Source organism: Dipodomys spectabilis, unplaced genomic scaffold, assembly GCF_019054845.1.
Source record: "Dipodomys spectabilis isolate Male_0828 unplaced genomic scaffold, ASM1905484v1 ptg000125l, whole genome shotgun sequence".
In the NCBI taxonomy this organism is placed as follows: domain Eukaryota; kingdom Metazoa; phylum Chordata; class Mammalia; order Rodentia; family Heteromyidae; genus Dipodomys; species Dipodomys spectabilis.
The window spans coordinates 13,059,441-13,081,149 of record NW_024870802.1 but is presented as its reverse complement, the minus strand read 5'-3'; the positions used below and the strand labels follow the sequence as shown (position 1 = coordinate 13,081,149).

Below are 21,709 nucleotides of genomic sequence, written 5' to 3'. Positions count from 1 at the left end.
TTCTCAGGAGGCTGGGATCTGAATGAAGATCACAGTTCAAAGCCAATGGGGCAGACAAGTCTCCAATTAACCACTCGAAATTCAGAAGTGACACTGTGGCTGCCTCCCTCCTTCCCTCCCTCCCTCCCTCCCTCCCTTCCTTCCTTCCTTCCTTCCTTCCAGGGATCCCTACATTCTAAGTTTCCTGATTCAGGGCAACTTGCAGGCAAAGGAGACAGTTAAGAGCTTCAATGTACTTGATGTGCTGCCATCAGTTGGTGAAAATGTGAATTGCAGTTTGAACAGTTGATTCACCAACTTTTCTTTAACAAAGTTTAGAGAAAATGCAGTGAGTCAGTCATTGAGTTCTACCCCTTCACCTTGAGGTTTCACCACTATCTACCTGCACAGTTTCGAAAGACTTCCTCTTTTAATCTTGTCACCTAAAGCACTGGGGCAAGGTCTGTGCCTCTAATGTACCCTAACCACAGTGCAGCACAGAGCCCAGTGCTTCCAGGCACCTACCAGGCATCTGCTCTCTCCTCACACACTATGCTCTCTCCTTGTAGATTTCTGATTCCTCTACAACCACCATCATAAAACCTCTTTCTATGGACCTGCAGAATAAAAGAGAGAAGCTGAAGAAGATGGCCCTGTCGCTTAGTAGACGACATCTGCCCCGAAATGAAAGAGGACATCTATGACCCCTCCTACCAGGATGAGGTGGGCCCCCCACCGAAGCTTGAGTATATGTGGAGAAACCTTATCCCCATGATTCTGCTGCACCTGCGAGCTCTTTATGGGATCACCCTGGTTCCTGGCTGCAAGGCCTACACCTGGCTCTGGGGTAAGCAGCTCTCCTCTTCCTGAGCCAGTACCCAGGTTTTTTTCCCTGCTCTTTAATGAGGTGCAGTCCCACAAAGGGCAGTGTCCCCTGTCTGGTTTCCCAGCTATTTCTCTGGTTCCTGGGAAGCTGGCTCAGCTGGAATAGAGCCTGCTGGGATTAGGATCCACACAGGACATCATCCCCTCTCAGTCTGGGTTTCCAGCCATTTGTCTTTGTTTCCAGGGAGGCTGACTAGTCTGGGAGCGGAGACTAGTGTCTTCTCTCCAGAAGACAAGAGGAGGAAACAGTCCACTGTGAGGGGATTAGTAGGTAGCTCTCTTGTATGGTAGTAATATAGGACTGATCAGCGAGGAGGTGTCACCACCACCTGAGCTTTTTAGGTATTCTAGGTGGTGAGATCTGATTCCTGATTTTGTCTTGGGAAATCCTTCCAGTTACCAGGAGAAATGCAACTAAGATCTTTGAACCTCAGGAAAACAGTTTTGCTGAGTACCCAGTAGAGGATAACAACACATGTTTAGGCTATGTTTCTTGTTTTTTTTCGTTTTGTTGTTGTTGTTGTTGTTGTTGTTTTGGTCTGGTCATGGGGCCTGAACTCTGGGCCTGGGTGCTGTCCCTCAGCTCTTCAGCTCAAGGCTAGCGCTCTACCGCTTGAGCCACAGCGCCACTTCCGGCTTTTTTCTTTTTGCTTATGTGGTGCTGAGGAATCGAACCCAGGGCCTCAGGCATGCAAGGCAAGCGCTCTACCACTAAGCCACCTTCCCAGCCCCTAGGCTATGTTTCTTGGTTACACAGTTTCATCACTGCTACTGAAGCAAACTTCTACTATAGACCAGGAAAAATTAGTTTGTTTATTGGGGAAACAGATGTAGAGGGACACTTGAGCTGCATTATGTATTATGAGCTATAGCATAATGAATCCAAGGGAAGAATGGGTTTCATTCCCTACCTCTTCTTCCCAGGAGATTATAACAGGTTCCTCACCTACAAGTCCCTTCTAGTTAGAATACTCCTTGTAAGCCTCAGTTCCTAGTTTGATCAGCATGTGATGAGCTACCCTGGAAATTATGTAGGGATCATAATGCCACCCTAGCATTAAGGCTGTGCTTTCTAGCCTTTTAGTGTCTTGCTTTTGCGGATCTGTTGAGACTCTGAACAGAAATTGGTACACAGAGCTAAAATGCTGACTTATTCTGCTCTTGATCAAGGCCTTTTGATGAATGACTAGGACAACAGAGTGTCTATGGTGAAATGTGGATTAAAAAAAAGAAGGGTAGAGGTCTTAGTTTGGGCATTTTCTCCTTCCACCTGTAGACTTTAGGTGCTTTTTATATTTTATCCCAAAGGAAACTGAAATTTTTCAGGTTTGGAGATATCCCTTTACTTTTGGAGCTGTTCAAAAGAGCCCATCAGGCAGGGTTGAGAAATAGTTCTGATATCATTGAGGGTCAGAAAGTAAAATCTCTCCAGCCTACTTCTCAAATCTACCAGATATTCCTTCACCATCAGTGGAGGTACTGACAGTCCTTCCTTGGTGACAAAGAATGAATACAAGTGACTTCAGCTGGGTACATGATTATTACTAGAATGGGCACCTGGGTTCTGGTTCTAATTCTTCTGCTAATGGGCATTGCATGTTCTTTCAGAACCAATATGTTGCAGCATGAAACAAGTGTACATGCTTTTTTAGCTCTGAGCTGAGGGTTTCTGCTTTTCCTGAATCCAGGTCCTTCCTTATCATAGGGCTCTGAATTACATGTGTAATATTGTATTGGGAAGATGGTATCGGTCACTACATGGCTGGACCACATATGACCTGGGTGGGATATCAATCTCAGAACTGAAGAATTGTGGCCAGAACTTTTGTTAGGATAATACTGATCCTATGGCACTCCTGGGCATCATGAAGGACAGGGTAAGATGAAAGAGATAGAGAGAGAGGAGAGAAAGCTGTTTAAAAATCTCCTCTTGCGTCAGTAGAGTAGGACAACTTACAAACTGTCTGGTACCTTTCATGAAGTTCTATAATCACAATCTGTTGTTCCCAGTGTAAGTCATGAATTTTTAACTGAAAAATTAAAAATTAGAGTTACATTTTACAATTGCTAACTGCTGGTTTTGCTTTTGTAAACTTGCTCGCCCTAGCACTAACCCGTTACCCTCCCTTCTGGAAATAAGTAATTGAGTAAAAAGTCTCTCAGAGCCCAGATGCCGGCACCGGCCCCTGGGACAAGGTTTGTGGTCATAGATAAAGAACAAACAGGTATGTTTTACTGGTTCCTGTTTGAAAATTCCCTAAGTGGCCAAATGGAACCCAAGATAGGGACCCAAGATAGGGACCCAAGATAGGGACCCAAGATAGGGACCCAAGATAAGGACCACTGGGCAAGTCCAGCAAACTAGGCCAAATGTTAATCAATCACAAGCCTGTAATTATGTAAACTCCCTGACCCTTATCTCCCAGAGTGACTATCTCCGTTTGAGCATCCGCGCCAATTGTTTTATTACAAAGAGTGTTATAAACTTCCCCGCATAGTAAAAATGATTGCTGGGGTACATAGTGACTTTTAAATGGGCCAATCCCGGGGACACCTGGTGCTATATGCTAATCTTGTGGTTTTTGCCTTTAAAAATGCCTGTAACCTCGGTTCGGGGCTCCCTCCCTTGCTGGGGCAGAGAGACCGTTTGCGCAAACGTCAAATAAACTCCTCTTGCTTATTGCATCTCCTGGCCTGGAGTCTGAGTGTTCTGGGGCGCCCTCCCGTAGACGAAAGTATCCCAGAAGTCTGGGGTCTTTCATAACCAAGGCCGCATCCCATCTTCCTAGTACCACTGAACAAAGGGAAGGATGGGTATGCCAAGGAACCCCTTTTCCCAATAGAGATCATGTGTGGCACCTCCTGAGCCTGAAATCCTTGGATGGCAGGGAAGGCATTCCTGAAATCCCTCCAATTCTTGGGTACTCCATCATCAGAGAAAGATAACTTACCTTGAGACATGGCTTTACTTTTACTAGCCCTGTGGCCCTAAATAACATAGCTCTCACTTCATGTGTTTCCAACTGTGACATGCAATATTAATACTATTTACCCTGTTCAAGCTGTATGGTAAATATGAGATTATTAACATTTTTTGGGGGGGGTCCGATTGTGGGGCCTGAACTCTGGCCCTCAGCTCTTCAGCTCAAGGCTAGCGCTCTACCACTGGAGCCACAGCGCCACTTCCGGCTTTTTTCTTTTTGCTTATGTGGTGCTGGGAAATCGAACCCAGGGCCTCATGCGTTGCAAGGCAAGTGCTCTACCACTGAGCCACCTTCCCAGCCCATTATTAACAATTTTGATAAAGCTTGAGCCATTATGCAAATATGACTGTGGAAGGCCCCTCATGGGCCCATAGTGCCCGCTATAATACTGAAATGCTGTTGTACCAGTTGGCAGATCGAAATGTAAGGCACTTTCAATTGAACAGTGTCTTAACTGCTTTGATTACTATATTCAGTACACATTTAGAAATTATATTCTGCCCTAAACACTTCAGGAAAGACAGCTGAAGGCCAAAGAGATGGAACTATATGCCTATGGTTTGACAATTACAGGTGAATGAGAGCCCTATTCCTTTGCATGTCTTTATGTCTTCTTAACTCCTGGGACTCCTTATGTCTGTCCACTCTTAGAAGGAGGAGGTAAGTGATGAGCACAGATTTTCAAGCGGTGAGAGCTTGGAATCCCAAGACCAAGGCATTCCTAGGGTTCAAGGTAAAGCAGATCTTCTCCTAAAGTCTAAAGAAGCTGGCTCTGGCATCACAGGAGTGCTTTGACATGCCTCCCCTGGCTCTACTCCCATCAGGTGGTGACTCTTTACTGTTCTATCCTGGCAGCTTTTCTGTGCCATGTAGTCAGTGGCCTGGGCATCACAGCAGGGGCTCATCGCCTGTGGAGCCACCGGACCTACAAAGCACGGCTGCCTCTGCATTCCTAATGGGAAGATTTGAGAACATTTATTTAACATTGATTTAATGGTAAGCATTACTTAAAAAGTGAGAGGACAACTCTGTCTTCTCAAAAGGTGTTCCACCCATTCCCTTTGGCTTGTTTGTCTCTGTCTTCACAGTGTAGAAGGGAATGATGGACCCAGCCCAGAAAGACTGAGTAATCCAAGTCTGTGTGAAAATCCTCTGTCCATCTCTCACTGTGTGGTCTCTCATATAGGTACTATAATCCCAACGTCCTGTTAATATCCTTCATCCTGCCCACACTAGTGCCCTGGTCTTATTGGGGTGAAACTTTTCGACACAGCTTTTATGTTGCTACTTTCCTGCAATACACTGTAGTGCTCAATGTGATCTGGCTTGTGAACAGCGCTGCTCACCTCTATGGATATCACCCTTATGACAAGAACATTGAGGGCCGTGAAAATGTCCTGCTTTCGCTGGGAACTCTGGGTAAGTGAGCAGTGTACAACATGACCACGTTTAGTATTTGGTTAGGAGCTGGCAATATCAACTAAGTTCATTTTTAAGACATTTTGTGCCCCAGATTTTTCACCACAAAACTAGTGGTTACTAAATAGGCATGTACTTGCAAGTCATGAAACAAGTTTTGTGCAAAACGGGAAAAATAACAATTCCACTAGTTGCAGGTTTCCAAATCCATTTCCAAATGGCATGCCTGTTGAACCATTCCAAGCTTTCCTTTCTCCAGTCACCTCTGGTCTGGGCTACAGTCTTGTTTTGGGCAGGTGATACATAATTAGAACAATCAGGTCAATAGAGAGACCAGTAAGATGAGTTTTTTTTGTTGTTGTTAGTCGTGGGGCTTGAACTCGGCCTGGGCGCTGTCCCTCAGCTCTTCAGTTCAAGGAGAGTGCTCTACCACTTGAGCCACAACACCACTTCTGGTTTTCCAGTAGTTTATTGGAGATAAGAGTCTCACGGATGGGCTGGGAAGGTAGCTCAGTGGTAGAATGCTTGCCTTGCATGCATGAGGCCCTGGGTTCAATTCCTCAGCACCATATAAGCAGAAAAAGCTAGAAGTGGTGCTGTGGCTCAAGTGGTAGAGCTCTAGTCTTGAGCTGAAGAGCTGAGGGACAGCGCCTAGGCCCAGAGTTCAGGCCCCACGACTGGCAAAAAAAAAAAAAAAGAGTCTCACGGACTTTCCTGCCCCAGCTGGCTTTGAACCTCGATCCTCAGATCTCAGCCTCCTGAGTAGCTAGGATTACAGGCGTGAGCCACCGGCGCCCAGCTTAAGATAAGGTTTTTTTTGTTGTTGCTTTTTTTCTGGTTTTTTTTTTTTTTTTGGAGGGGGGGGGGTCCGGTCGTGGGGCCTGAACTCTGGGCCTGGGCGCTGTCCCTCAGCTCTTCAGCTCAAGGCTAGCACTCTACCACTTGAGCCACAGCGCCACTTCTGGCTTTTTTCTTTTTGCTTATGTGGTGCTGAGGAATCGAACCCAGGGCCTCATGCATGCAAGGCAAGCGCTCTACCACTGAGCCACCTTCCCAGCCCAAGATGAGTATTTTCTGTTTAATGACTCTGTAATATGAGCTAGGCTGACACACTTCAAGTGTGTGTCATCTCCTTGCTATGGATTTATGTGGGTCTCTTGGTCCCTTCCACCACTGTGCATGTTCTAACTTTGATTCATGTTTGAAATAAATCACCTAGGCTTGATAATCCTTACATTTCCTTTTTTTTTTTTTTTTCTGGTCCTGGGACTTAAACTTACTGCCTAAGCACTATTCCTGAACTTGCTCTGTTCAAGGCTTGAGCTCTACCACTTGAGTCCACTTGAGTCACAGCACCACTTCCAACCTTTTCTCAGTAGTTTATTGGAGTTGAGTCTCATGGACTTTACTGACTGGGCTGTCATTGAACCACAACCAGAGTAGCTAGGATTACATGCATGAGCCATCAGCACCCCGGGTAGGTCTTACATTTTCCTGAATAGAATAATTTGTACTGAGATGTGGTTAGCATTATAAATAATTATAATGACTTCCCCCTAATTTCAACTGCATGACTAACTTTTTAAAATGGCTGCCAATCTCCTACTTGGTCTCTATTGTTATTCTCTTCTGTATACCTCATCTTTTCTGCATTTTTCCCACCATGTCTCTCCTCTAGCTCTGTTTCCTACCATTTTAATTCTTTTGCTTCTTGGAATGCAGCTCTCAATCACATTTTCTTCTCTCTGACCACACTAACCTTCCTTTTGTTTTAAGGTGTAATTATTCCAGAAGCCACATTTTGGAAGGTTACAATATTGGAGTCTTTAGTATACAGTTAGCAGGCTTCAGGAAGCCAGTTGTTACAAAGGCCCGCAGCCCACAAATACACATAACACAGCTAGGAAACAGGCTAAAGAGGAAAATTGTGGTACCTATATACAATGGAATATTATGCAGCCATTAGAAAGAACAAAATAATGGCATTCACAGGGAAATGGATGGAACTAGAAAAATTTTAAGCGAGGTAAGCCAAGAGCAAAGAGACAAATGGCACATTGTCTCCCTGATATATGAATGCTAAATCCAAAATGCAAGGAGATATGACAAAAATAAACAGGACTCAAGAAACAAAGGACCTCCACTCATCTTGCCATATCATTACTAACTGAACCAATATTGTTGAGCATATATATATAGTATGTATGTATGTGTGTGTGTGTGTGTGTGTGTGTGTGTGTGTGTGTGCGTGTGTGCATATCTGAGGGAAGCTAGGAGAAGGACACAGAAACAGAGGTAAACAGGGGAAAACATACAACAGAGGGGCCCATCAGCTACACTGGACATTGATGAAAATGAGCTAAGCAACTCAAGGGCAATGATGGGAGGGAGAGAATGAAAGAGGGAACAGCTTACACTAAACAAAAGGAGAGAAATGTACTTATCACCCGACGTAGAAGAAATAGTTGTATTGTCAAAGCTCATAGAATTCACAAACTTTATAAACCACAATAATGACAATTTGCCTCATGAAGGTTAAAACGTGTTTGTGACTTTAAATATCACTATCTCACAATACTGTGAAAGTTATGTAATCACTTAAAAATTATTTTAAAAAAATACCACCAATACCAACAAACCAATTCAGCTGCAGTGGAGAGCGTAATTGAGACACCATGATGACTGGAGACTGTAAGGTTTTAGGCAAGGAAAGAACATACAGGAGGTGGTAAAGGTGAAGAAAGGCAAAGTGTATTGGGGTACGCTCTCAACTGAACTCCCTGGTCAGGATCAGAGAGGTGGCACAAAGTCTGGTTGTAGCAGGGCTCAGGCCGGGGTCAGCAGGAATTTTTAGCACGTAACTTGTTTTGTAAGTTTGAGCAGTTTCAGGCTAGTGCCCACACACAACAATTGTGACAGACGGTGTATAAGAAAGTGGCTTTTCTCAGCTGCCTGTGCCCTCCAGAGGCCTGTCATTCTGGCAACCTTGGTTTGGAAAAACAGGGTGTTGATGGTCATCTGGCTACTTCCTGCTGGCCAGGGGCATCATGGGGCTGTATGTAGGTTGTCTAGAACACCGGAGGGGTAGTTGGCAGGTGAGTTTACAGGTGGAGAAGAAGCTGATTATCTGTCCCTCTGGTCATTTTTTAGATGTGGCTCTGGATGAGCCTCAAGAGGCATGGGGCAAATAAAAAGACAAATTAAAATTAATGGGCCTACTAAGGGTAGTAACCATCCAGTGAGGGGGCTATGGCACCAGTCCAGCATAGGCCCCTGAACTGCTGATGTTTGAGCTCCTCCTTTAGGTTGTTTAGGATCTAGATATTTTGTCCTACCAAACCTGATTCATTAATATAATAACAACATTGTTCCTACAAGAATAGGCAGGTCCTTCCTTTTTCAGCCATTAGAAGGTCCAAGGCTCAGTGGTTTTGAAGAGCAACCTGTGCCATGGAGGTAAGTTGGTGCTGGAAGGGGGCTAGAGATACCAAGGTGGATTCCATGGCCACCTGGGGTTTATCTGAAAATTCCTGAGCTGAGGCTAGGCTGGTTCCTAGGGCTAAGGACAGCTGTTGTACTACTTGGGAAATAAAGGCCAGGCCGTTACCAGATTGAAGGGAATAAGGGAGGCCAAATCGAGGAATCATTTCTGAAAGTAAAAATGAGGTTACAATTCCTGCCACCTCTTTGGGAGTTGGAAAGGCCTCGATAGACACCCTTTGAAGGTGTCTATCAGGACAAGAAGGTACCTCATCCTTTTTTGGGTGGACATCTGGGTGAGATCAACCTGCCAATCCTGTCCAGGCAGATAGCCCCGCATCTGAAGGGTTGGAAAAGCTGGCCTGAGTCAGCCTTGAGGGATGGCGGCAGTGGAGCATGTAAAACATGCCCAAAAGGCAGACTCAACTATGTTTTTTTTTTGTTTTTTGTTTTTTTTTTTTGGGTCCAGTCATGGGGCCTGAACTCTGGGCTTGAGCACTGTCCCTCAGCTCTTCAGCTCAAGACTAGCGCTCTACCACTTGAGCCACAGCACCACTTCTGGCTTTTTTCTTTTTGCTTATGTGGTGCTGAGGAATCGAACCCAGGGCCTCGAGCATGCAAGGCAAGCGCTCTACCACTGAGCCACCTTCCCAGCCCCAGACTCAACTATGATGGAAAGCTGAGGGTGATAAAAGAGGGGCTTTAAAAACTGAAGCAGTGCCTTGGGCCCAATATGAAGTGAGGCACGAACCTGCTGTATGAGAGTTGTAGCCTGGGCCAGAAGCAAGGCCAACTTATTTCCCACAAAGATCCATCCCTGTTCTCCATCCATGCCGTCCTTCTCCTAGAGAAGAGTTTTTTCAGACAGTGAATACTGAGGGGCCAAGTCTGGGACCTGTAAAAATAAAATGGGGGCTGGAGCCACTGATTGTTGAGTGAGCTGGCGTGCCACTGCACTGGCCTTATTGTTACCTTGGGAAACAAGGGAATCATCCATCTTGATGTCCTTTACCATGGACAATAGCCATAGCAGATGGGTGGGAAAGGGCCTGAATTAGTTTTAAAATACGGCAGGCATTAACAATAGGGTTCCCTTTTGTAGATAGGAACCCCCGTTCTTTCCAGATTGCCGTGTGACAATGGGCAATGAGGAAGGCATACTTAGAGTTAGTATAATGGTTACCTTTTTTCCTCTAGCTAGATGGATGGCCCTAGTGAGGGCCACCAATTCAGCCTTTTGAGATGTTGTTCCCTCAGGGAGGCACTGAGCCTAGTATACCCATCTCCCCTTAGCTGTAGACTTTATCATAGGAGGCCTGACTTTTTCCCTGTGAATCCACGCCTTTACTTTTAAGGCAATTAATAATGGGCAACAGACCCTGTCGGTGTTTTACCGAGATGGGAAACTGAGATCAAGCAGGGAAAGAGGAGGGGTCTTTGGGGTGGGTAAGGACGGACTAATGGTGTTTTACCACCACAGGGGAGGAGGTATCCCATACAATGGGATCCACCAAATCAGGGGGAAGGGGGAAGGAGGAGGAGGAGGAGGGAGGCTCATTGAAGACAGAAATAATAACAGAGGGGCTGCCAGGGCCAAATTAGGAGGTCCCCAGGTCAAGGTGGCATGTAACTTACACCCCATAAGGGGAGTACGACAGGAGGGCATAAACAGGAAGGAATGAAAAATGGCCAGTTATGGATTAGGTGCTAGGAGGTAAGTTGGCGCTGGAGTGAGGCTAGAGATCATGGGATAGGAACCAACTCACCTCGCCCTTCAGTGCACCAGTCCTGACTCTCCAAAGGAAACCATTTTTTCCCAATTCCTTTCCCAAGACTTTCTTTACTTCCCTCTTTACAATTCCTTGAATTCCTTTGTGCCTAGAGTTTAAAACTGCCCATTTTTCCTTCGGAACTGGGTTATCTCAGAACTGCCTCAAGGCACCACTTGGGTGGAGAAGTTTGCTAGATTTTTAAGGCTGAGAGCAGGGCTGGGTCTCATTCCTCTCACGACCTCCATTGCAGATATCAGGCATGCAAGAGGGCCCCCTGATGGTAGCTGGGAGAAAAGGCTGTCAACTCCCATGACTGAGACCTGGGAAGGAATTAAGGCGCCTGAGTAGGAAGGGAGAACCGAATAGGTGGCCCCAGTATGGTCCAAAAAGGAAATGGCCTTACCCGCTACCTGGATTGTTACCTTAGGCTTGACAAGGGGGATCGGGGTCGATGAGGCAGGGCATCCTCAGTCTTCAGCGGCCCGGCCCAGAATCTATGATGGCAAGTCAAGGGGAGGAAGGGCTGTACTTCCACCACTAGGCACAGAGGGGCAGTGGTCCTTCCAGTGTCCCTTCTGATTGCACGGAGGACGGGGTTTTAGGGGAGGACGGGGTTTAGGGCACGTCTTTGCCCAGTGCCCCTCCTGGCTGCACTTGAAGCAAGGTCCAGGTGGTTGATGCTTTTCTCCAGAGCCGCGTGTGGAAGAGGGCCTTAGGGCAGCGATCAGAGCTTGGGCTTGGTAGGCCGCCTTTTGGTGAGAGCAGGCTTCCCTATCAGCCTGTTCCTATTCCTCACAGACATGAAAAACTTTAAAAGCCATGTTTACCAGGTAACAGCAAGGGGTTTGAGGGCCATCCTGCACCTTCTTGAGTTTATTCTTTCTATCTGAAGCTGACTGAAAGAAAGTGAGAGGCCTAAAAACTGACCCCAGCTGGGGAGGTGGGGTCCAGGTGGATGTATTTAGTTCGGGCCTTGGCAAGTCTAGCTAGGAGAGCAGCAGGGTTTTCATCTCACAGATGAATAATTTCCCTCAATTTATCAAAGGTAACAACCTTGTGGGAGCCTGCCTGTAAACCAGCCAAGAGGCACTGACTCATTTTGTCCCTCCACAAGCCCAGCCATGCCTGCCTGTGTGTTGACCTGGTATTCCCAGCGGGGGTCCTGTCTGGGGACTGCCCGGGTTCCCACAGGCATGGTGGCATCTATAAGGTGGATTTCATCTCCATGAGCCTAGGCAGCCTGATAGACTCAATCACGGCCTCCATAGTAAGGGGGGGGGGGGGGGGAGTCTAACATGGAAGTCATGCCAGGTGAGGTATTAGACCCTCGGCCCAGTGGGTCAGATGGTGCATAGGGCGGGGAGGATAGACTAGGAATTGCAGCCCACTTCACCATCCACTCACAAAAATTGTGGAGATGGGTCAGTATGTTAAAATCCAAAGTCCCATTTTCAGGCCAGCGTGACTGGTTATCGAGCTGACCCATAGGCCTTTCCTGTTACAGAGGAAGATCAGTCTTCTTAGAGAGGGGAAGAGAGGGAGAGAGGGGGAGGAGGAGGGGGAGGGAGACAGTGCACAGAGGTAGAGGCCGCAGCTGCGTTTACACAGATGACCGATAATCTCCCAAGCCACCTGGTGGCCGTCCACGGGATATGCACCGCTTACCAGGGCAGAGGCCACAAGGCTTGTCAAGTGTCTGTTTAGCCCAAAGTAAGCTGGGGGCTTCGTGCTCCCGATGGAGGAGGCCTCAGGAAAAGGAGGAGAGGAAAAGAGAGACTGAGAAGGGGCAGTGCCCGTCGGTTGCCCAAGGACGAAGCGAAGCACTACCACCTTCCCAGGTTTCGGCAACAGGTGTTAGGCAAAAAAGGACCACACAGAGAGGAATAAAAAGATTGACAGGAAAATTTATTGGGGTATGCTTCCCTGCGAACTCCCTGGTCGAGATCAGAGAGGTGGAGCTGAGTTTGGTTGTACCAGCGCTTTTACAGGCAGGGTTAAAGCAGAACTTGTAGAAAGCAGGGACTTGCAGCACATAGCTTGTTTTGCCCGTTTGAATGGTTTTAGGCCAGTGCACTCAAAGAATGGTTGACTCCGATGGTGTTTTTGATACGGTCGTGTCTTTCTCGGTAACAGCCTGTTTCTCACCCCTCCCCGTTCCCCCATCCCACCCCCTCCATGGCCTGATATTCTCCCCCACAGACACACACTTTCTCCAGTGGCCTGACACTTCCTTTTTTTTGGCGGGGGTGGGGGTCATTCAGGGGCTTGAACTCAGGGCCTAGGCACTTGAGCCACAGCTACAGCTCCACTCTGGCTTTTGGATTATTAATTGGAAATACTGGCTGTGAATCTAGATCTTCAGCTCTCTGCCTCCTGAATAGCTAGGATTACAAGCATTAGCCTCCAGCACTGGTAAAACCATCTATTAAGATGCTTCTTACAAAACATTCATCCCAAGAGTTTTCATAACCTCTGAGGATGAAGAGAGGAGTTCTGATTTATCAGCACCTCTCATCCCAGGCTCAAAGGTCAGAAAATTAGAAGCACAAACAGCCCACTGTGAACCAGCAATGGGTGAGGAATCTCTACTCCCAGATGGAGCCTCCTTTTCTCTGACTTCTGCCTGCTGTTCCCCAACCCCCTCCATCTCCCCCACCCCCTACCCTTACAGAGAGTATGACCTCAGTGGGGAAGGTGTGTTGCTTACTCTCCACTGTAGGAAACACAGTCATTCTTCTCCCTAGGTGCCCCCTTCCTCATCAAAACACATGCACATACGCACACAGCCTGTGAGATCTCAGGCCAGTACTACCAAATCTCTGATATTTTACAAGGTATTTCCTGTATTTTCTCAGAAGAACCTACTTCTTTCATGACCCTCTGAGACACAAGTTTTTCTCAAAAAACACTCTCAATCCTGGAAGTTTGAGTAGAATGTCTCAGTTCATTGCTAAGGATGCCACTGAGGGCATCTGTTTACAGTAGAAGACACTGGGTTTGCCACTCAATAACAGCAAGATTCTCCAAGGTTCACAGGACCTGTGAGGTGAGAAATGTTGAAAGATGACAAATCACAATCTACTGAGTTCCCTAACTGCTTTCCTTGCTTCTCTTCCAGGTAAAGGCTTCCATAACTACCACCACACCTTCCCCTACAATTACTCTACCAGTGAGTACCGCTGGAGCCTCAACTTCACCACATTCTTCATTGACTGCATGGCTGCCATTAGGTTGGCTTATGACCTGAGAAAGTACCCAAGGCCTCCATCTTGGCCAGGATTAAGAGAACTGGAGATGGAAGCTATAAGAGTGGCTGAGGTGGTTGGTCCAGGCTCCTTTTCCAAAAGCCATCTGATAAGATGCTCTGATTATCAACTACTGCTTAATGCTTTGTTAATAAACTACTGAGTAATGCTAAAGGCAATGACCTTAACTCATTCTAGTTTTCTTGTAAACTACTCATTTTGAAAAGCAACAATTCTCCTTTATGATGCTATACAAATATTTGTATCTTCTTTTATGTTCATTTGCCTTCCTAGTGGTTGGTCCTTATTCCTGTCTCTCCTTTCTCTCTACCTGGCTCCAACCAAGCAGCTGGTCTTGCTAGCTAGCTTGGTTAGTGTCTAGCTTCCAACGTCTGGCTGCCCTTTTAGAGTCTAAATCTCTCTCTTTGAGCTATACTTGGGCAGGAAGGTGGTTCAAGCTTGACATATGACAACTTCTAATAAATTGTTGGTTCATTATTATCAGCCTGTGTTTTGTTAAATGGAAGCAGAAAGTAACTTTCTGTGGCACAGAGTTGGAAAGCAGATAAATTACAGGGAAGACATCACTATGCAGTTATAATTCTGAAGTCAGGATAATCTTGAGAAAGAAGCCAAAAGACTCTCCTTTCTGAGATCAGATCTGGTAATCTATGTAGCAAAGAAATGGAGCCCCTCAGCATAGTGTGTTTTCTTTCTCTCCTGACTGAGCAGGCAATGGCCAAATGCAACAGCAAATCATAATGTCTAAATATAGCTTGAGGTAAAAATATAACAGGAGCATGTACTTAATATGAAAAATAGTCTAATACTTAAATATGAAAAATAGTTTCTGCAAGGAAGGAATTATATTCTTTGTTCATAACAAGCAGATTTCTTATTACATAATTCAAGAAGTCTTCAGATAGAGCATGTCTAGAATTCATGAGCCCAGCCACATGAAGCAACAATGTATGAATTGGTCATTCAACTTCTATCATCAGCCTATACTACCATCTTCCACATACCAAGTGATCCTCTTCTAGAACTAAGATATCTATGACATTTCTAAACAGCCAATTCAACAAGTGTTTCCAAAGGTAGAGTTGGAAGAATCAGAAGACAGATAGAAAACTTATGTACTATACTTGGATCTTGAAAAGGCTATTTCATAGTATTTAGCCCTGAACATTGATCTCTGAAGACCTCTACTTGAATAGAGGAGAATCTAGCTGGGCTGCTTATTCACTTTTTTTGGGGGGGGGGGGGGCGGGGGGGTCTGGTCGTGGGGCCTGAACTCTGGGCCTGGGCACTGTCCCTCAGCTCTTCAGCTCAAGGCTAGTGCTCTACCACTTGAGATACAGTGCCACTTCCAGCTTTTTTCTTATGTGGTGCTGAGGAATCGAACCCAGGGCCTCATGCATGCAAGGCAAGCGCTCTACCACTGAGCCACCTTCCCAGCCCCTGCTTATTCACTTGGAGAGAAAGAGACTATTGGTATCTCCAAAGAGTTAACTTTACAGGGAAAGGGGCTCTGGAAGATATCCAGGGGATTCAGAAGATAGAGTAAGCTATTAAATGTCATCAAGAAACAAATGTGAAGTTGAGTTGTTTTATTTGTTTCAACTGCTCCTTGGATTATGTAATAATTAGGTTCTCTCTATGGTGGTGTTTTCCCTTCACACTTCCCTTCCCTTGTAACCAAACAGCCTAGGTGTAAGAGGGCAAAGTGGGAGAAGTAGGAATCTTGCTTCTGAATTTTTAGCTCTCTCCCACATTTCTGTTCTCTTAACCTATTCTTCTTATTCCTTGACTTTTTTTTTCTCCCTGGTTGCACAGGCAGCTCTTGTGTGTATATTCAGGACAGGAAAGACATGCTTGTAAACATAATGTTCATGGGCACTGAAGCACCAGGAGTCGGGCAAGTAAATGTGGATGCTGCTTTCCTGTTGCCTCCAGATCTTCACCATCATGCCTGGGACTTCTGCCACACTAATGAATCCAAACAAGGACACCAGCTTCTGAAAAACTCCTGGCCCTTAGAGGTTGGCTTGTGTGCTCTCTCGCTCTCTCTCTCTCTCCTTCCTTCCCTCCCTCCCTCCCTCCCTCCAATCCTCCCTCCCTCCGGTATATTTAGTATACAGAAGCAGCAGCTGCTGCAAGCAGGATTGAGTCATACCCAACTAACCTGTCCTCTACTTCCTAAGGGTAACTTGTTAAACCATTAAAGCAGGAAACCAAGTATCAGTGACATTAAATCAAACACAAACTCAGCTGACACCCTGGCCTGGGGAAGTGTCATGTCTCCACATGTCTTTAGTCGTAGGTTGAAGATAGAGATCCCTTAGGAGACTGAAAGCAGCAACAAGAAATTGCCTGGGAAAGTTGTTCTTTTATCTTGGGATACAGACCAGAAGCCCAGGTTATTCCAGGGCAGAAAAAGAAAACATAGGGCATCTTGCTTGGAAAGGAATAAAACCATCCCCACTTGCAAAGCATGACACATGGTATATAGAAAGTTATAAAGATGTCAGCCAAACTGACACAGGCTAGTAATTTGACCACCTGGCAGTCTGCAGCAGCAGTATCAAGAAATCAAGAATAGCCTAGGTTATATATAAATACTCTGTCTCAAAAGTAAACAACAAACAAAAATCCAGCCCAGCACAGGAGTTAATGCTACAATCCTAGCTACTCGGGAGGCAAAAGTAAGAAGGATCATGTTTTGAGGCCAGAGCAGGCAAAAAGTTAGTGAGACATCATCTTAATGAACAAGCTGAGCATGGTGATACATACCTGCCATCTCAGGTATGAGGGAAACCTAGTTTGGAGTATTATGGCCTAAGGCTAGTCTAGGCAAAAATGCAAGACCCTATTAAAAAATAAGTAAAGCCAAAAAGTGATGAGAGTGAGGCTCAAGTGATAAAGCACCTGTCCAGCAACACCAACGCTCTGTCTTTAAATCTTAGTACCCAGTATAACAATAACAACTATTCTAAAGAACTCAGATATACAAGCAAACTGTAACCCAATATCAATATACAAAATTGAATTGAAGCCAGGAGCAGTGGCTCACACTTGTAATTTTGACTAGATGAGAGGCACAGATTGGGAAGATTATATTTGAGGTCAACCCAGGTCAAAAAGTAAAAGAAGATAAAAAAGACTGGTAGGCCCAATCTGGAAAAAGCTGGGCATATAGTACATGCCTATTATCCAAGCTACATAGAGGGCATAAACTAGGAGGTCTGCAGTTCAGGCTGGCCTCAGAAAGAAAAGTGGGATGGGAGTATGGTTCAAGTGGGTTCATCACCTAGTACTGCCAAAATAAAAAGCAGTTGTATTTTTCTTAACTAACAATGAGTAATATGAAATTTTGAGTGGGAAATATGTTTTCATTCTAATGAATGGAAGGATCCAGTGATAATGCCAATAACTACATTTCTCCAGTCAGACATTGCATATTGCAAGCTGGAGGATGCATCATCTCACTGGGTCACCAGTAGATGCTGTTACTGTTCAAACCCCATTCACAAAAGAGACAGTGAGAAAAGCAGTGAGAGAATGGATAGTGGTGATGTGGTCTGGCTACAGAACGGTGGCCTTATCTCTTGATATCCTGGATGTGGAATAGAAGACAACAGGGCTGTACCAGAATATCTAAATACCTGGGTACATGTGGTGCTATCCAGTTATTTTGGTGGTATGACTCTCTTCTCTGACTGGCAATAGTAGGAAACTGAACTTGTGTCCAGCTAATCTGTACAAGCATCCTTTGTTCTCAAGAATCCAACTTACTCCCCCAGGGTGACTCATCTTAACTTTCAACCACACCTGTGCATAAGGCTCTGCTCAGACCATTGAAGCTGATCTGATCTTTCCTCTTTACTTTTTTTTAATATATATTTTTATTGTAAAGATACTGTAGTACCTTTTACTTTTCAATCATAACTACCTTCCTTTAAAGCTCTGAGCTCCTTAAAGCAGCTTTCCCTGTTGGAAATATCCCCCTGAACCTAAATCATCTGTTCTTAGTAAAATGGAAAGATCTCCTGTGTTTGAAGGTCTGTCTCTGCTAAAAAAATGTGGTGTCACAGTGAGTGGAGTCCTATTCTATAACCTACAGTTAGCTTTCTATGTACAATGAATTTTGGGAAAATGACTCAGGCAATACTCATAGGCCACAAGGAGCTGACACTACCCTGCAACTGCTGGCAGCAGAAAACAAACCTCCCTCTTTGGGTACTCAGATTTGTTCCTCCTCACTGTCTTCCCCAAGTTTCTATACCCAGGCCACAGAGAATGACAAAAGGGTGGCCTATGCTGTGTTGACTCATGGAGATTCTGGGTCCAGGAAAGACCCTGCTGAGAAAGGGCAAACAGATTCTTTTATAGAGCCATCTCTCTGGTAGGAGTGAGTAACCAGGTTATAGAAACCTTACTGAACAATTAGAAGAAATGTGAGGAATGTGAAAGGCAGCAGAAGGCTGCCCAGGACTACTCATAGCTCTATTTCTATTTCTGTTTTAGATAATACTGGATGGCAGCTTCTCCTTTGGGGTGTGTGTGTGTGTGTGTGTGTGTGTGTGTGTGTGTGTGTGTGTGTGTGTGTGTGTGTGTCACATGTAGGAAGGAAGGAACAAAAGCCTGAAAATAGTCTATCTGCCTGCATCAGGGCTCCTGAAGGTAGCCCTTCTTCATACAACAGAGGATTTCCTGGGGCAGTCCTACCTGGAGCCCCTGTTACATGATGACAAGCAATTGTTCTCCTGTTCTACAGATTACACAGAAATAAAATCACAATATGCAACTTCCGTCTCTAGTTTCCTTCTCTCAGCATATTGTTTTGGGGTACTCATGGACACTGTAGCCTAATTTACTACCTTATTTCTTTATATGCTGATTAAGATCTCAATGTTTGTGTAGGTCATAATCAATTTATTCACTCATTAATTGCTGTTCACTTGAGTTGTTTCCACCTTCTGGTGAGCGTGAATATTACCCATTGAGCACGAGGCTGGGAATGTGGCTTAGTAGTAGAGGGCTTGCCTAGCGCATACATGAAACCCTGGATTCATTTTTTCATAAGCAGAAAAAGCCAAAAGTAGTGCTGTGGCTCAAGTGTTAGAGTGCTACCCTTGAGCAAATGAAGCTCAGGGGCAGTGCCCGGGCCCTGAGTTTAAGACCTAGGACTGCCAAAAAAAAAAAAAAATTAAATTAAATTGAGTACCAGCTTTTGATTGATTTACGTGCATAACTAGGATGATGTTGCTTACTAAAGGGCATTATTGTTTTACTTTTAGGGTGACCGCCAAACTGTTTCCCCAGTGGTTGCAACCCTTTAACATTCTCACCAGCATGTGTGAGAGTCAGCTTCGATCCTTCACGAGTACTTGGTCCTTTTCCTTCTCCTTTTCCCAGGAAAGTCGTCTCCACAGACCCGCTATCCCCGGGACGGAAGCCAGAGCCCTCCTAGGAGAAGGACTCTTGTCAGCAGCTACAGCCTCCATCCAGCCTTGCCTTTCCAGAGCAGGGCTGTAGGAGCAGGAGCAGGGCGGATAGGCTGCCACCTCCTGGAGTCCTGAGACACACCGGCCACAGCCATTCCAGGACCCAGTAAACTACTACCCTAGTGACCTAGGACTCTGTCCTCTGTTACTCTCGGCTGAAAGAAGCCATCCCCTTGAGGCCACAGACCTGGCAACCTCGTGTTGAATTCTCAGCCCCAGCTAAAAAGCTCCCGCCCCTCTTTTCCACCAGGTCTGAAGCAACTAGAAGGAGAAGCCGGCTCAGCATTTCCCCTCTCTCCCGCTGGGGTTACTGCCGGTCACTCACTGGGCCTCGGGGTTACTTTCGTTCACTCAGCCCACAGCGCCTGACCCCACACAGCCAATCAGCAGCCGCCTGGCTCTGGTGTCCAACCCTGCTCCAATCAGGAGGCGTGGCCTCTGCAGCCCGATCCAGAGCACCCAGCCTGCTGCGATTTTCCCTTGAGGTGTCCAGACTCTGGCAGTACTGGCCTGTGTGTGGTACCTACAGTCGGGAAATGCAAGGGAGCATTTTAGGTCGAGCCCAGTGAACACTAGAATAGAGTTTTCCAGAGAATTGCAGGCCGGTCCTCCACAGCTTGTGTGGGCTTGGGTTCCCCAGCTGCCTTGGAGGTGGAGAAGACCTGGCTAAGCCGGGCAGGCGGTGGGAAGGGCGGATTTCTATTCTTATCTGCCTTGTAGGACGTCCATCATGCAGGAAGTAGTGTGCCAGGAGTCAGCGAAACGGAGAGTAGCGTGCAGGAAAGCACACACGGAGAAAGTGTTCAGGAACGTTTTAGGCTGACGTCACCCGGCACGAAGCCGAGTAAAGAATAGGGAAAACTGAAGAGGAGCCCCTAGCGAGAGGGGAGGTGGCTTTCCTTCACCCTACTCTGTACTTGGACCTCGCTCCCACCGCCCTAGGTTTCCATATCTTCAAGCCTAAGTGGAAAGTTACTGTTCAGGAAGTTACAGTGCTGGTAACAGCAGAACACGGGCGCAGAGAGGCTTTGATGTAACTCAAAGAAGTGTCAGATGTAGAAATGTCTTAGAATGCTCCAAAGGGTGTGAAAAAAATAATTCCAGAAGAGGACAAAACACCGTGCTAAAAATAGGTAGATGTCTATATATTAATATCGTGTTTTAAACTGGGTAGCAAAAACTATATTGCTAGCTAGCAAAATGTATTCACCGCATTTTTAGACAAAATATTTAGGTAAAAAAATTGCAGGTCAAGGGCTGGGAAGGTGGCTCAGTGGTAGAGCACTTGCCTTGCGTGCATGAGGCCTTGGGTTCGATTCCTCAGCACCACATAAGCAAAAAGAAAAAATCCGGAAGTGGTGCTGTGGCTCAAGTGGTAGAGCGCTAGCCTTGAGCTGAAGAGCTGAGGGACAGCGCCCAGGCCCAGAGTTCAGGCTCCACAGCCGGACCCAAAAAAAAAAAAATTGCAGGTCAAAACAGATTTTTTTTTTTCAGGGGCTGGGAAGGTGGCTCAGTGGTAGAGTGCCTCCCATGCATGAGGCCCTGGGTTCCATTCCTCAGCACCACACAAACAGAAAAGGCCAGAAGTGGGCGCTGCGGCACAAATGGTAGAGCACTAATCTTGAACTGAAGAGCTGAGGCCCAGCGCCTAGGCCCACAACACACACACACACAAGATTTTCAGCCTGTATGAGAATAGAATAATGAAACCTCTTGAAATTCTATTAGGAATAGGGAGAGGCTAAGGGAGAGTAATGGTGGAGCTGGTTATAACAACCTGGAAAATAACACCATGAAATCCCCCTGCTATAAATAATGTATGCTGATAAAAAATAGTGTGTATACTACTTTTTTTCTTTGAAAAATATTACATATGTAACTTCAAAAGGTCATGAAGGAAACTAGTGTGAGAGACCTATTCTGTGTCTTGAAAAGGAGGAGGATATACAGCTGACACAGTGACTCCAGTCCTCAAAGAAGGAATTGTTGATAGTTCCCACTTCATAGGGTGGTGCTGGGGATTAAATGGCAGAAGGGAGCTCAATGCCTGGGATACAAGAAATCCTCAGTCAGTGTACAATGGAAGGATGACCCAAGAGTACTGAATGCAGAAGAAGGGACTGGGAATGGGGCCTTGAAGAATGAGAACAGATTGTGTTTGACCTTCCCAAATTAGCCACACCCTAAAAGACACTGTATGCGTCTATAATAAAAAGAAAGTAGAAGAAATTACTTTCAAAATGAAAAAAAAGGCTTTGAAGCAGATGGGACAAGATGATCTGACAGCTGATTGAAAATACGCCTTCCTAGCTTGGTGCAGGTGGATCCTAGCTACTCAGCGAGTTGAGCCCCAGAGGACTGAGATTGGAAGCAGCCCAGGCACAAAAGTCTGTGAAACTTCATCTCCAATTAACCAGAAAAATGCCAGATTGGAGGTG

The 21,709-nt window shown here is 45.8% G+C and overlaps 1 pseudogene; it reads left to right on the top strand.

Moving 5' to 3' along the window:
- The first annotated feature begins 230 nt into the window (after positions 1-230).
- On the top strand, positions 231-13,836 carry LOC122115842 (annotated as a pseudogene).
- The last annotated feature ends 7,873 nt before the right edge of the window (positions 13,837-21,709 follow it).